This window comes from Thermobia domestica, chromosome 4 (genome assembly GCF_964235325.1).
Source record: "Thermobia domestica chromosome 4, izTheDome1.hap1.1, whole genome shotgun sequence".
Classification (NCBI taxonomy): domain Eukaryota; kingdom Metazoa; phylum Arthropoda; class Insecta; order Zygentoma; family Lepismatidae; genus Thermobia; species Thermobia domestica.
In genome coordinates, this window is record NC_137457.1 from 174,035,261 (window position 1) to 174,048,573 (window position 13,313).

Here is a 13,313-nt window from a genome sequence, read left to right on the forward strand (position 1 = left end):
TTCAACCTTGAATCTGGGGATAACCTATATATTTCCTGAAAGTGTTTGTCTAGTAAGTCACAAAATAGGTTTCAATTCATTGCCAGAAAGTAACTTCACCCCTTTACGGTTCCAAATATATAGAACAATTTGACCTATATATTATATATATCAGTGCTCTGAATGACTAGTAGATTAAGAATATAATATGCACTACTTAATTATTTCCTATATTAATGAATAAAACCAAAAAAACCTGACTATTTCACTATATATATATATATATATATATATATATATATATATATATATATATATATATGTATATATATATAACTATAAGAATCATTTGTGAACCCATGTAGGTCTATACTTTTGACTTACCTTGGTGACAGGAATTACCTCCCAAAGGTTCTTGGTGTTGTTTCGAAAGACCCTATATAAACCTAAATTGTCACCTTTTAGGGTTTAAGCCCTCTAGCCACGACAAGCTCCGGGTAATGAGAAGGAAGAAAGCTCGGGATGGATGTGGTTTGCCGAGGCTTGGTCTTAGTTTTTTGGCTATGTTTAAGAGTTATAAAACTCACGGGTCACAGGTGAGACAAAATTGTACTGTCAGAACGTGGCATTTTTTGGAGTGAGGGTAACATAACTCACACTGTCTCACGATCACTCTACTGCGTGATAGTGAGGTTCACTAACATAGGAAACTTTTGGTGAAATAATTATTCGTTGGGTTTATTACATTGATAGAGGGTATGATTGGGTAATGTATATTTTATTCTTAATCTAGTAGTCATGCAAAGCATTTTGATATTTGGGATTTCTAGGTGAAGTTGTTCAATATACTACCAAGCCGTAAGGGGAGGTGTCACTTCGGGAGAAGAAATTGAAGCTTGTTTTAGAAATTTGTCGATAAACCCTTTCAGCTATTGTATAGGTTATCCCCAGACTCAAAATTCAACTTTGGAGTCATCCATAGTAAGTCTCTGGTCAAAATCATCAAAAGCAATAGGGTGGCGCACAGCCTTTAATCTTTGCTCAGGACGGTTCTATTGTCCAGAGATGTCTGCTTGTGTTCAGCACTCAAAAAGTTGTTAACCCGTTAGACATTTTTTCTCTTCTTTCATTGGGGCAGATGGAATATAATGAAGATGGAATTCTGTACACTAATGTAGATGGAATCCTTTTGATATCAGAAAGTTCCTTGCAAGTCACACAGTAATCTAGTTCAAGTGTACCAACACCGAGTTGCATACTTTTCTCATCGGTTGATGATTTTAGCCTTCTTGATTTTGCATCACCTTTTATGCTACAAAACCAATAAAGGTACGAGCAGCCCAAGGAGAAACTGTACAACGTCCAGAGTTAATTGACCTTTAAAAAACAAATGTGTCAGATCCACAGTCCCATCATGCTGAAAATTGGAACTAATATACACACAAACTTAGCCAGTTGGGTTACAAAGGCAATGAAATAGTGCTCCATCTCAGGGGTGGAACAGGAATCTGGTACAAAATTTCAGCTAAGACATTCCGTTGAAAAAGAACATAATAGTATCTCCATTGGAGAAAGTAGTTTCCTGTACTACAACCTGATATTTCGGAGAGTATGGATTGTAATATGCGTTGGTAGTGCATTATTCGTCCATCATAACTGTAGAGTGAAATAACACGAGCGCGGAACTCCGTTGTCATGTTAGTTTGACAAATTAAATCAAGGGCTAAGGAGTTCGTTCCCATTGTGCGAAGATACACCTAAGGGGAATTTAAATGTTTCTCCAATTGGATTTTATGACTAGTGCTGGTTGTGTGAAACCTCAAGTAGAATCAGGGATGAACATTAATGAGAAATACATAACTGACACTGGTCCTTAACGCTAGAAGGCCTAAATTACATAAGACCTAAGAAGCACGTGACTTAAACAGCATACGCTCTAAGTGTCACAAGTCTAAACAGCATCAGCCATGAAATAACTTCTTATGTTACCATCACATCTATGAGACGAATGCTATAGAAACAGTGAGAATAGATAGCGAATAGCGCTACGTTTAGTTCAATATTTAAATTTATAGTTTGTATCAGGTGTACTCAAAGAGGCTACAAGGTTATAATTCATAACCTATCATTGATTTTTTGTTACCTTTCAGAAGTAGTGTAATTGGAATTTTTAATAAACTTTAAAAATCTAATTATTGCAAAAACAGAAATTTCTTCAGGGCTCAATCCAGGAATGGAAAGTATATTGAATTACGAACCATTAAGTCCATCAAGTCCGTTTCGAATCAATAGCTCCGTTTGAGTTTTGTTCTTTTGAATTATCACTCAACGTCTTGTTTTCGAAGCATAAAAGTAACCACTAGGGTAGTTTAAACCAGTTGAATTTGGAACATAAGACCATCTATACGATCATCCGTCATAGTATAATCTGTTTTCTACATTATCTAGCATTTAACAGAGTTGAATTAGAACAATGCCCAGCACCCTGTAGTACTACCTGCTAATTGAGGGAATAAGTAAGGAAAATCTAAGGGTATGCCACGTAGCTAATTGAGCAGGTATTTCTAGTCTGTAGCATAGCAACGTCAACTCAAATCAAATTCTAGTGTCAAAAAAGCATTAATGATTTTGTGTTCAGAAAGACGTGTAAACCATAAAATTCCACTCAACAATAGTAATCCTTATAAGCTGCCAAGAAAACATATTTCTTGTTTCATAGTTTATGATTATCATCCGTCACTGGCTTAACCATAGAGTATGATCTAAAAGATGGGATAAATTTTCCTGTAGCTTTTGAATGAAATACGCACAGGAGGTTAGTGCAAAGTATTTACATAAATACAATTCTAAAGTGAGATTAAATAGTTTGCTCTGCGCATAGGCTTTTATGACATTTAAAATCATAAAAAAACTTACATCTAAAGCTACAACTCTTCTATCTTATAATGTTCCCATGGCATGGTATATACTCCATATTTTAGAACACATCTCTTATCATCTACACAACTTAAAGCTAACTTATTTACTTCTATACTGTACAAGTCATGCTTATAACTTATGATTAAATCCACCTTTCTATAACATTCTGTTTGATTGAACAAACAGTGTCTATAATCGTTATATTAAAGTTCTCTACTTTTAAAATTTTCCTTAACTCCTTTTGCGTTTTTTTATTATTTATCTATTTCGAACTTAATTATCAAACTTACTTTCGAAGGTTTTTATCTTAAACCAACAAACTCTTCTATGATTTTTCCTTTAAGTTCATCTTTCATCTTACCAACTATTTTCTTATTGATCTTAGATATCTTATACCTGTTATCGTTGGAGTAATAACTCGTATCGAAGTAATCAAAATAATTTTTCATTTCCTCGTACACATCTTCTCTTAATATGGTATATACGGATATCGGTATCTGTATAACATACTTCTATTTTGCTTTGGTATTTTGGCTTCATCACATTATAATGGAAGTCGTACATTAAATATTTTGATAGATCTAAGATACTCGTTCCAACATATATTGGTTTATTGAAAATTAGTTTTTCCAAAAATCGAATTGTCCGTTAGCTTATAAAAATCTATTTCAATGTCATTTGTTGCTCTAGTTCCCATCTATGTGTTTAAATCTATGTAATTTTTTAACCAATCTCATTGTTCAAACTCTATTACTCGATGAATTTTCTTAAGTTTTAATCCAAGTGATAAACATTGTTTTAAGTTTCTATAGTGAATTACACATGTTTCTTATCGTATAAAGTTGTTAACAGTTTTGATTGTTTTGAACCAGGTGGACACATGTTTTGAGGTGCTAATAGTAGTCTTTGTGATAGTCATGCAATTCTTTATGATATTCAAGATCAACTTCTAAAATGTAACCTTTTTGACAAATATCAGTAATTTTCGCAAAATCTATTTCTCTTACCTCATCTACATGTAACCATCTAAATCCCTTACAAGTTTGAATTCCTTTTTTTAGGATAGACATTTTGTGTGTGTGATTTGATCTCTTGTAGTTTTTTATGATAATTTGTCTAAACTAAATGTCATAAATCTAAATGAATCTACGAATTTTAATTTCATATTTCCAATTTTTTTACTGAATGATATGTAACGTTGTTCGTTAGTAGATATTAATTAGATTTGTTCTTTATTACATCCTAGTTCTTTTATAAACCAATGTGAATCATATCCTTATAAGTTATGTATAACTACTGGTACAAACAGGTACTCTAACAGTTAGATTACAGTTGTTATATAATGCAGTTATAAACTCACATGTTATATGATCATGATGTTCAACTTTATGTTTTTGGAGTATATTTTACTTTACAGTAAGAGCAGTAATCAGATTTGTCGAACTCGTTTAACTGTTTACGTGTTAAAGGTAATTCGTTCTTTTGTCTATATATTTTCGGTATTTGTTTAGCTTCTTTTTTTAACATTCTTATGAACTTCTTAGATGCATCTCTACCTCTATACACAAGAGGATTAATTTTACTTCCGTCACTTCTTTAAATATAGTAACAGAATCCAGATGGCTTATGATGTTGATGTTTTTGGTATATGATTTATCTTCTGGGTAACATTCTTCTCATCTCATAACCTTATTTAATAGACATTCGAATTCAGCATAAATCACAAATGGCATCTTCATTGTATATTGGTAGTTCTGAAATTCAATGTATGTATTTTCTGGTGGCATTTCTATCTTAACAGCTTCGTGAATAGAACAATCTTTCTCATGTTTATCTAATGCATTTTGCGAATGAAAGTATAACAATTATCGGATCACACAAATAAACTCTCTTTTTTGTCATTTGAGAACTAACTAATCCACTTAGGTCTTTAATTCAAAAATAGTGTGTTTTATTTCCTTCTTTTATATGCAATAAGTTCACATGGGTGTCTTTTTATTCTTAGTATGATATAAAATGTACACCATATATTTTTCGTTGTATGTATAAACGTTAAACAACATATCGAGTAGTCTATCAATTTTTGTGATGTCACTTAGTTTTACAGGATAATAGATACCTTTTAATTTTTCTGCTATGTCTTTAGTAACAAGTTTGTACTTTGATTGTCATTGTAAATGTTTATCAGCAGAACGTAATGCAGAAGCAATTGAATACAAGAAACATTTTAATCTTCATTCTTTATAATGATAACATCCTTTTTTCCTTTTATTTTCATTTGGTAGTATTATGTATAATTATCCTCTATACGGTGTATATTTATTAACACCTACCTCCATGTAATTTATATTCGTGAGAGCCCATACAGAATCTCTAGCTTGAAATTCATGCATTTTTGTTTTTAATATTTATTTAGCATCATCTATGAACTCTTTTAGATTGGTTGATTGGAATATTTCTTTGTTGCTAGTGTTGAAGTAAAAGTTTTGAATTTCTTGACCTTTCCTGTATTGACATTTTGTCAAGATATTAGCCTTTAACGAACCATGTTTTATAACCTGATGTTTAGTCTATTTATTAAAGCCTTTGATGTTGAAGTGATATGTTGTTCTAGAGAATCATGTTCTTTGCAATCTGTTTTGAATTTCCATGTTTCTAATCTTGATTTAAATGCTGAATCTCGAAGTACTGATTCAGGTTTCACTGTTGGTTTTTCAAATACTTTTTCTTTAAATAGAAACAGTTTTAAAGCTCTCTTCCTACCTAATCTCTTTGGTTTTGGTTTTCCAAAGATGTCTTCTTGAAACAGAAATGTTCGACTAAAGTTTAATCTGTTTTGATCTTCTTCATGTTCTTTAATCTGGTGTATCAGTTCTGCATTTCTAAATGGCGAATAACCTTTCATTCCCTTTCCTTTACATGAGTTTTTCAGTTCAATTACTGTACGTTTAATTAAGCTATTCATAATTACACTCTTTGTACGTTTAATTAAGCTATTCATAATTACACTTTTATTATATAATACAAATAAATTAAATCATTTTCGTTATATAATACAACAGCTAATATTCATGTGACGTAGGAAGTCTTAATGTTTATTAGCATATTGTATCAGGACTGGGCTTTCATGGGATTACCCTATCAAAATCACTATTGATATAATAAAACTAGCTCATTTTTAAGGATCTATCTCGCCATCACCACTTGCGCTATTACTATCCCAATTTGATTCTAACATATATCTTCCAAGTCTGCATTCCCTTTGTCTTTTAATAACACTTCTTTTTCTTTTAAAAATTTTTCCTTTTTCAGCAGTGTTGCTATCAGCTTAAGATCTTCATGAAAGGGTAAAGTTTATTCTGTATCAAATCACATTGCTTCTTCATATTTATTATATACAACAATTTAAAAAAATGAATATTATTTCTCTTATTGTTATAAAAAACGAGCTTATAAAAATGAAAACTATTCTTCAACTTAAACAATACTGTAGAGGGAACGGAATACGCATGCGTTCTTTGTTAAGTGTATGTTTACCTAGTTAAGAGACAATAACACTGTATCTGATTGACATCTGATAGCATAATAAGAGAAAGGATCATTAGGTTTGTTCTTGTATATGATTAGACAATTATCTTTTGAAACATCATCCTTATATTGTGCTGCTATTTCTTTTAAGCTCATTTCTAATCGAATTCAAACTTTAAAATTATTAAATTTGATGTGATGTATTGGGAAAAAATCTTTTCTCTAGGCTCATATATAATTGGTTCTCTAACTTCTGCATTTGTTCTAAATTTTGCGATTAATTCCTTTTCATTATGTGTTTCATCATTATGTTTTAAAATCATACATTCTGCTAAGTCAAAATGAATATATATAGTATCGAATGGATGAAACATTGGTACTTTAGCTACGACATGCTCTATGTTACTAGCCAAGTTTTTCCCACTAAAACCTAATACAATACTAATGCTATCAAAGATTATGTCACTTTATTTTTATTAAGGCTCACTAAATCTTTTAATTGTATTTTTCTCTATCTTCGGTAAATTTATTATTTTTAAAAGCTTTGGTGGCGTATAGAACATTTAATTCAACATATTCTTCTAATTCTTTTAAATTATATTGAGCAGGTTGAACCATAAGTTGTTTTGAAAATTTAGGAAAGCTACTACAAAATGTTAATTTATTATTTGTTTCTGTAATATTTGGAGTTAAAATATGTAGTGTAAAATCCAGCAAGAGCTATTTCTAACTTGTTTTCAAATGGATAGAGCAATGACATGTTTAATACAGATGAATAACCATTTAAAATAAATACTTTCATTTATTAAATAATAATTAATAAAATGGATAAATGGGATATTAAAGTAAGGTAAACAGAAAAAGCCACAAAGAAAAGAGGAACGGTGTGTTGTTACCTGATTATATAAGATGTTTAATAGTTGGACCTAGTGGTTGCGGAAAAACAACGTTAATGATTGATAATTTCTTGTTAGCACCTGAAATGTTGAAATATGCAAATGTTTATATCTATTCTAAAAGCCTCCATCAACCTAAATACCAACAAATAATACAGCTAACACGAGATATATAATGTAATATTAAAGATAAAATAGCAGTAGTAAAAGGAAACAACGAAGAGATTATTCCATTAGATGAATGTGAGAATGATTCTGGCGTAGTGTTGGATGATTTTATTTTAAAACAAAACCAGGCCAGAGAATATTTTGCTCGAGGTCGTCATGAGGGTTTAAACTGCTTCTATCCAGAACAAACCTATTTTAAAGAACCAAAACAATTAATTAGATACAACTTAAACTTTCTCTGTACCTTTAGACAATAACAATATGAATTTAAAGCATATATATGATGAATTTGTTAGATCTAATATTTCGTTTTAAAAATTAAAATCTTTATGCAATAAGTGGTGGGAAGAAGAGCATCAATTGACTAGGAAAATGAATAATGGTAAATATAGAAATAAAATTAAAGATTCATTAAAAATATAGTGAATCAAAGGTGGATGAAATGCCCCCTTCCCCTTGTGACACATGAATCCTCACACAGTTTTTATTAACGAACTTCGAGAGTACTATCTCATTATGAAGTCAAATCAAAAGTTAAACTAAACAAACTCAGACGAACGTGCTAAATTTAGCCCTGAGTTATTTAACTTCAAAGACCAAGAGTTAGCAGTTATAACTGACAAGGAACGTAATCCATGGTTTGAAGGTAAATATGTAGCAGAAATTGTAGTATATACAAACACAGGACAAGCACATATCGAAGATGAAGATAAGCAAACCCTAGAGGAATTAAGACCGCTAGAAATTAGCGGTCTGACTTATAACGAGAAAACTATTCGTCAACAAATCTGGTTTGTACTCTTTAGTTCTAAAATCTAAGAAGCCAAAAGCAAAGGAATTTAAGCACTGGGTTACAAGCAAAGTGATACCTTCTATACGAAAATTAGGTCAAAACATTGAAAGTAGTAAACCTTAAACGTAAACAAACGCAAGCAAACGTAATCGAACGTAATTTAACGTACCTAAACGTGATTGAAAGTACTTGAATGTAGGTTATCATAGATAAACGTGTAGGTTTTGTTACGTTGTGTGACGCTATGTTGTGTTGTCTTGTGTTTTTATTTTCTTTAAATAATAAATGGCTGTTAATAAAGCTACGAAATATATAAAGTTAAAAGAAGAACTCGCTAAAAGACTTAAGGAAATAGAACAGGCTAATCGAAGTAAATAAGAAAAATATAAAGAAAAAATCAACTTGTTATAGTTGCAATTAAAGATTTAGAACAAGTTATATCAAAAGTAGCAGAAGATATATAATTCAAGAGTTACTTGCAATTGCAAAAAAAGCACGAAAGTAGATCCAAGCTTTTAGTAACATTTCCTGTGTATGAGAGTTCAATAAGTGAAAGTGATACGCTTATAACAGAAGAAATAAAATACGAAAAACGAAATTAAGTATGAGGTAGAAAGAATAGAATCTTTAGCAAATACTGATTTTGATAACATTGCTTCGAGATATTATGCAACTAGAGATGATAGAAGTTTTTGAATACAGCCATACGATGAAGATGGGAAAATCATATATATGATACGGGATGCAGAAGTTAAAATTCGTGGTGATGATTTAGTTAGTAATAATCGGCATTACACAGAAACAGAAGGCTTGTGGGAATTACTAACAAGACATAAGCTATAGTGAAGATGATCTAACACATATATTTTTATAAAAAGAATTTGTGTCCATCTTCCATCTTAAGAAAGAAGGTATTAAGACGTACAGGCAAGGAGTAATGAAGATAATAGATATCATCAAGAAAAAGAAGATGAGAACGTCAGCGGAATTATGTAAGAAAGGAGTGATATATGAAGTACCGTGTGGCATGTGTGATAAGGTGTAAATAGTGGAACCCAAGAAGAGAATGCAAGAAAGTTTAAAACAGCATAAAGATGATGTAAGATTGAAGAGAGACATGAATGCCATTTACAAGCACGTAGATGAAACAGGCCACGAATAAATTGGGAAGGAGCAAAAATATTTTAATATGAAGGAAGACAACTGGTTAGGAAGTGGAAAGAAGCGAAGAGGATAAAAGAAGTGTATGTTAAAGCTATGAACTTGAATAGTGGTTTGAGTATTCATAAAGAATGGGAGGACATTTTGAAAAGAGAAGAAAGAAGAAAAGTAGAATATAAGAACAGTTTGGGTTAAATTTTATTTATATGTTTTTCAATATTCACTTAGTTAATTAGTAATCAATATTCAAGTAGGAAATTTAGTATTCAATATTTGGTAGAAAATTTCAATATTTAGATAGATAATTAGTATTTAATTTAGTTAATATATGTTAAAAGAAATATAAAGATTAATTAACAATGTATTATTTCTGTAGGAGTTTAAAATTGTCACAACAATAAACATATATTTTGAATTTTAATGAGAAATTAAAAATGATTCTTGATTGGTAGAGATAACAAATTATGTTACGTTATCTATGATTTCAGTTGGAATAGTAGTCTGAAGAAGGAAGTGATATACTTCCGAAACTGTAACATTTTTCGTTAATTTATAATAAACACTATAAACAGCTTTGTAAGAAAGTTATGTTTAATTTAGGTTTAAGATGATCTAAAAATATACACAAATAGTCAATAATTCCAATGTAGTATTTCATAACAATAATCCAAATACAAGAGGAAAACGATCTTGTAGAAGAAAAGAATATAAAGAAATTATCAAAGCTATTTGGGATAGATATAGAAAAGCAACTTTGGGTCCAACACCAAGAAGAAAGAAAACAGGAGAGGGAATCAAAATATATAACGAATTTCCAAAAGAATGTATATGGATGTATGATATGAGAAAGTTACTTCATCGATTGACAGAGAAAAAACCTGGAAATGAAGATTTTTATAATGAGAAAGTAGTAATAATGGATATGATTAATTCTAAACTTTCACAATTTATTCGTAATGATCCAAAGGGTATAGGTTGCTTGCTAAAGATATTGAATACGTTGTCGCAAAAATTTTGGAATAATAAGAAGTATGGAAAAGGATTAATGAATAGGATTTAAAAACATGAATGGGATGCCAGAGTTACATATACCAGGCTATGAATTTTGCGGTTCTTACACGAAGCTACAAATAAGGTTAGAAAGAGGAGATAAAGTTATTAACACTTAGATGACACTTGAAGAGAACATGATATTTACTACAGAAATAAAAAAGATATAGTCTCTAGACATATTGCAGACCAAGAATTAGAAAATAAAGCATGGTAAGAAGCTTTTGCTAGAGATTCAAACTTTTTAACAGAACGATTACCAGCTTTTGTAACTGCTTCGGCTATGAATACAAAAGTAAGGTTTGGTTTAGGTTTATAAGTATTGTGTTTAATTTTTATGTATTTTCCATAAATCTTTTTGAGTTTTATAATAAATATAAATATGAAATTACGTAGTTTTACGTTTACAACGCCTAACGAAGAACTTAAGAAACTAAATGTTGAACACATTTTAACAAAGAAACAGTTAAATGATAAAGTGAAGAAGGTTAAAGAAGATAGAGAAATGCAGTTATCTCTTTCAATACCACAAGTGAAGAAAATAAACAAAGAAATTAAAACTAAAGACAATATACATTATTGCGGATTTATATTTACTCTTCCAACAATTTTAGCTATAATAGGTATTCTAGTTTCCGCTGATTCCGGAGATGCTGCTATAGCCAAAACGATAGATGATACAAAAAGAAAAAAAGGGGATTAGAAGAACAAACGTGACGTAACTTAGCAATGGAAAAGAAGGAAGGTGCCAAGCTTCCAAGAAACGTAAAGCCCCAAAAAGTAAAGAAATTAATAATTTTAGTAGCTTGGATATAATTCGATTTATTATACAGCTTAAGATAAGAAATTTTACAGGTGTATTTGTGAGTGATGAATTACCTAAAGAGCCAAACAAATAAGTGTGCCATACTTTGTTTTGATACCTCTAAAAGTATAGGAACTGATTGCATTTGTTATTGGAAACAACGAAATAGAAGGTATGTATTTGATTCATTCGGAGGTAATCCACAAAAAAACATTTGTTAAATATCTTGGGCATAATATAGAGTACAGTAGCAATCCTATACAACATTTTAGCGAGGTAATCTGCGGACATTTATGTATTGTAGTGTTAAAAATGTTTACAGGTGGATATAGTTTTCCAGAAATCATTAGTCAGGTTAACCGGAATAAGGATATTTGGAGAAGTTATATTTAAGTTTTTTTATTTGTTTAATTCATAAAGTGACAAAAATATTTTTTCTTTATAATAAATATGGACAAATAGTGTCATATGATTATAATCCTTTGAACCTAATCAAAAAACAATAGAAAATTTTAATAAACCAAAAAGATCTATTGAGTTTGACATAGATGTTGGAGAGGGATTTTTTCATCCTTATTATTTTGATACTTATGTAACTTTTGAAATTAGAGGTAGATATGCTGATGGTGAATATACTGCTGGAAAAAATATTAGACTTATTAATAACTTCTTCCCATCTGTTCTCTCAAATACAAGTTAGTAAGCATGGGCAGACATTGGATATTATAGATTATCTTGGTTTAACTTCGACAGCTGTAAATACATTTACGATTTCGAAACCAGAAGCAAGCCATCATGATGTTTGCGGATGGGCAGGAATTACATGGCAAAGAAGAGATGGAGAAATAGTATTTTGCTAAGACTTTTACCAGGATTTTGTTCCGATTATAAAGTCATTATGTGGAAACGAGGATTGAAATATACATTTCTAAGTGGTTCATATACTAATGCATTTGCTATTTGTAAAATAGAAAAGGAGGATGGAACATAGAATGATCAACCGCATCCAGGTAAAATTAAGATTACAAATATGAAGCTAAGAATGCCTATTGAAAATTATGAACCTATGATACCTTGTTAAGATCTAACATCTTAAAAGAAGGTAAGATTTCTATGTGCTTCAACACATATCAATATTTATAAAAATCGGTTAGTGGTAAATACTCGGAATTCCATCTAACCACACAATTTAACACGTGTGTATTTGATATAAATGATTTCATTTTTCCAAAGTGATAGGAATGATAATCAAGAAAGAGATTCAAGCTATTTTGATCATTGTAACGTTCAGATTATCCATTTTTGTAACTCTAGAAATAAGAATTTTTAAAAAAAATCTTTGAACTTAGATTGTAAAAAACCATAAATGTCTCAAAGCTTACGAAATGTATACGATATATAAGAGAGTTACAATTAGAAACACTAAGTTGTTTTATTTTCCTAAAGAGTTCTTAAAAATAGTTCTTAAAAATAGAAGCGTAAATCAGTAACTGTAAGTGATAGAACTAATTTGATATTGAATGTTAAATTTGGAAGCGATGTACCAGATAAAACGATTCGGTAAGGATCGGTAAGAAAAACCTTGATTATGATGTGAAGAAAGAAAAATGACTGAGAAGATATAAATCAAATGTGTTTTTTAGATTTGTTTAGTTTCTTATGGTAATATCTTAAGAACCTATTTAATGAAAATGAATATTCCAGATAACATTCCAGGAGAGAATCTAATTGCGTTAATTGAGGAAACTATATTATGCCTTGAGAAATTATTAACAGAAAACTAAAGTAAGCCCAAAAGAATGAAATATGCATATATCACCCTTATTACATTATCAATTCTACTATCAGCTTCTACAGGGTTTATTAATATATTTATTGTTGTTATAGTATATTCTATTATTAGAACAGCATTTGCATCTACTTCCGCAATAAGCACTGGTCTATGAACACGATTTAATATAGGTTCGAAGAAAGATTATTATAAAAATATGGTGAATCAAATTGAATTATTAAA

General features: G+C 30.3%; 1 protein-coding gene across 4 annotated transcripts in view; it reads left to right on the plus strand.

Annotated features, from left to right (window-relative positions):
* LOC145683399 (hemolymph lipopolysaccharide-binding protein-like) overlaps positions 1 to 13,313 on the plus strand; it is a 561,992-nt gene that overhangs the window by 246,625 nt on the left and 302,054 nt on the right. The gene's annotated exons all lie outside the window — the stretch shown is intronic.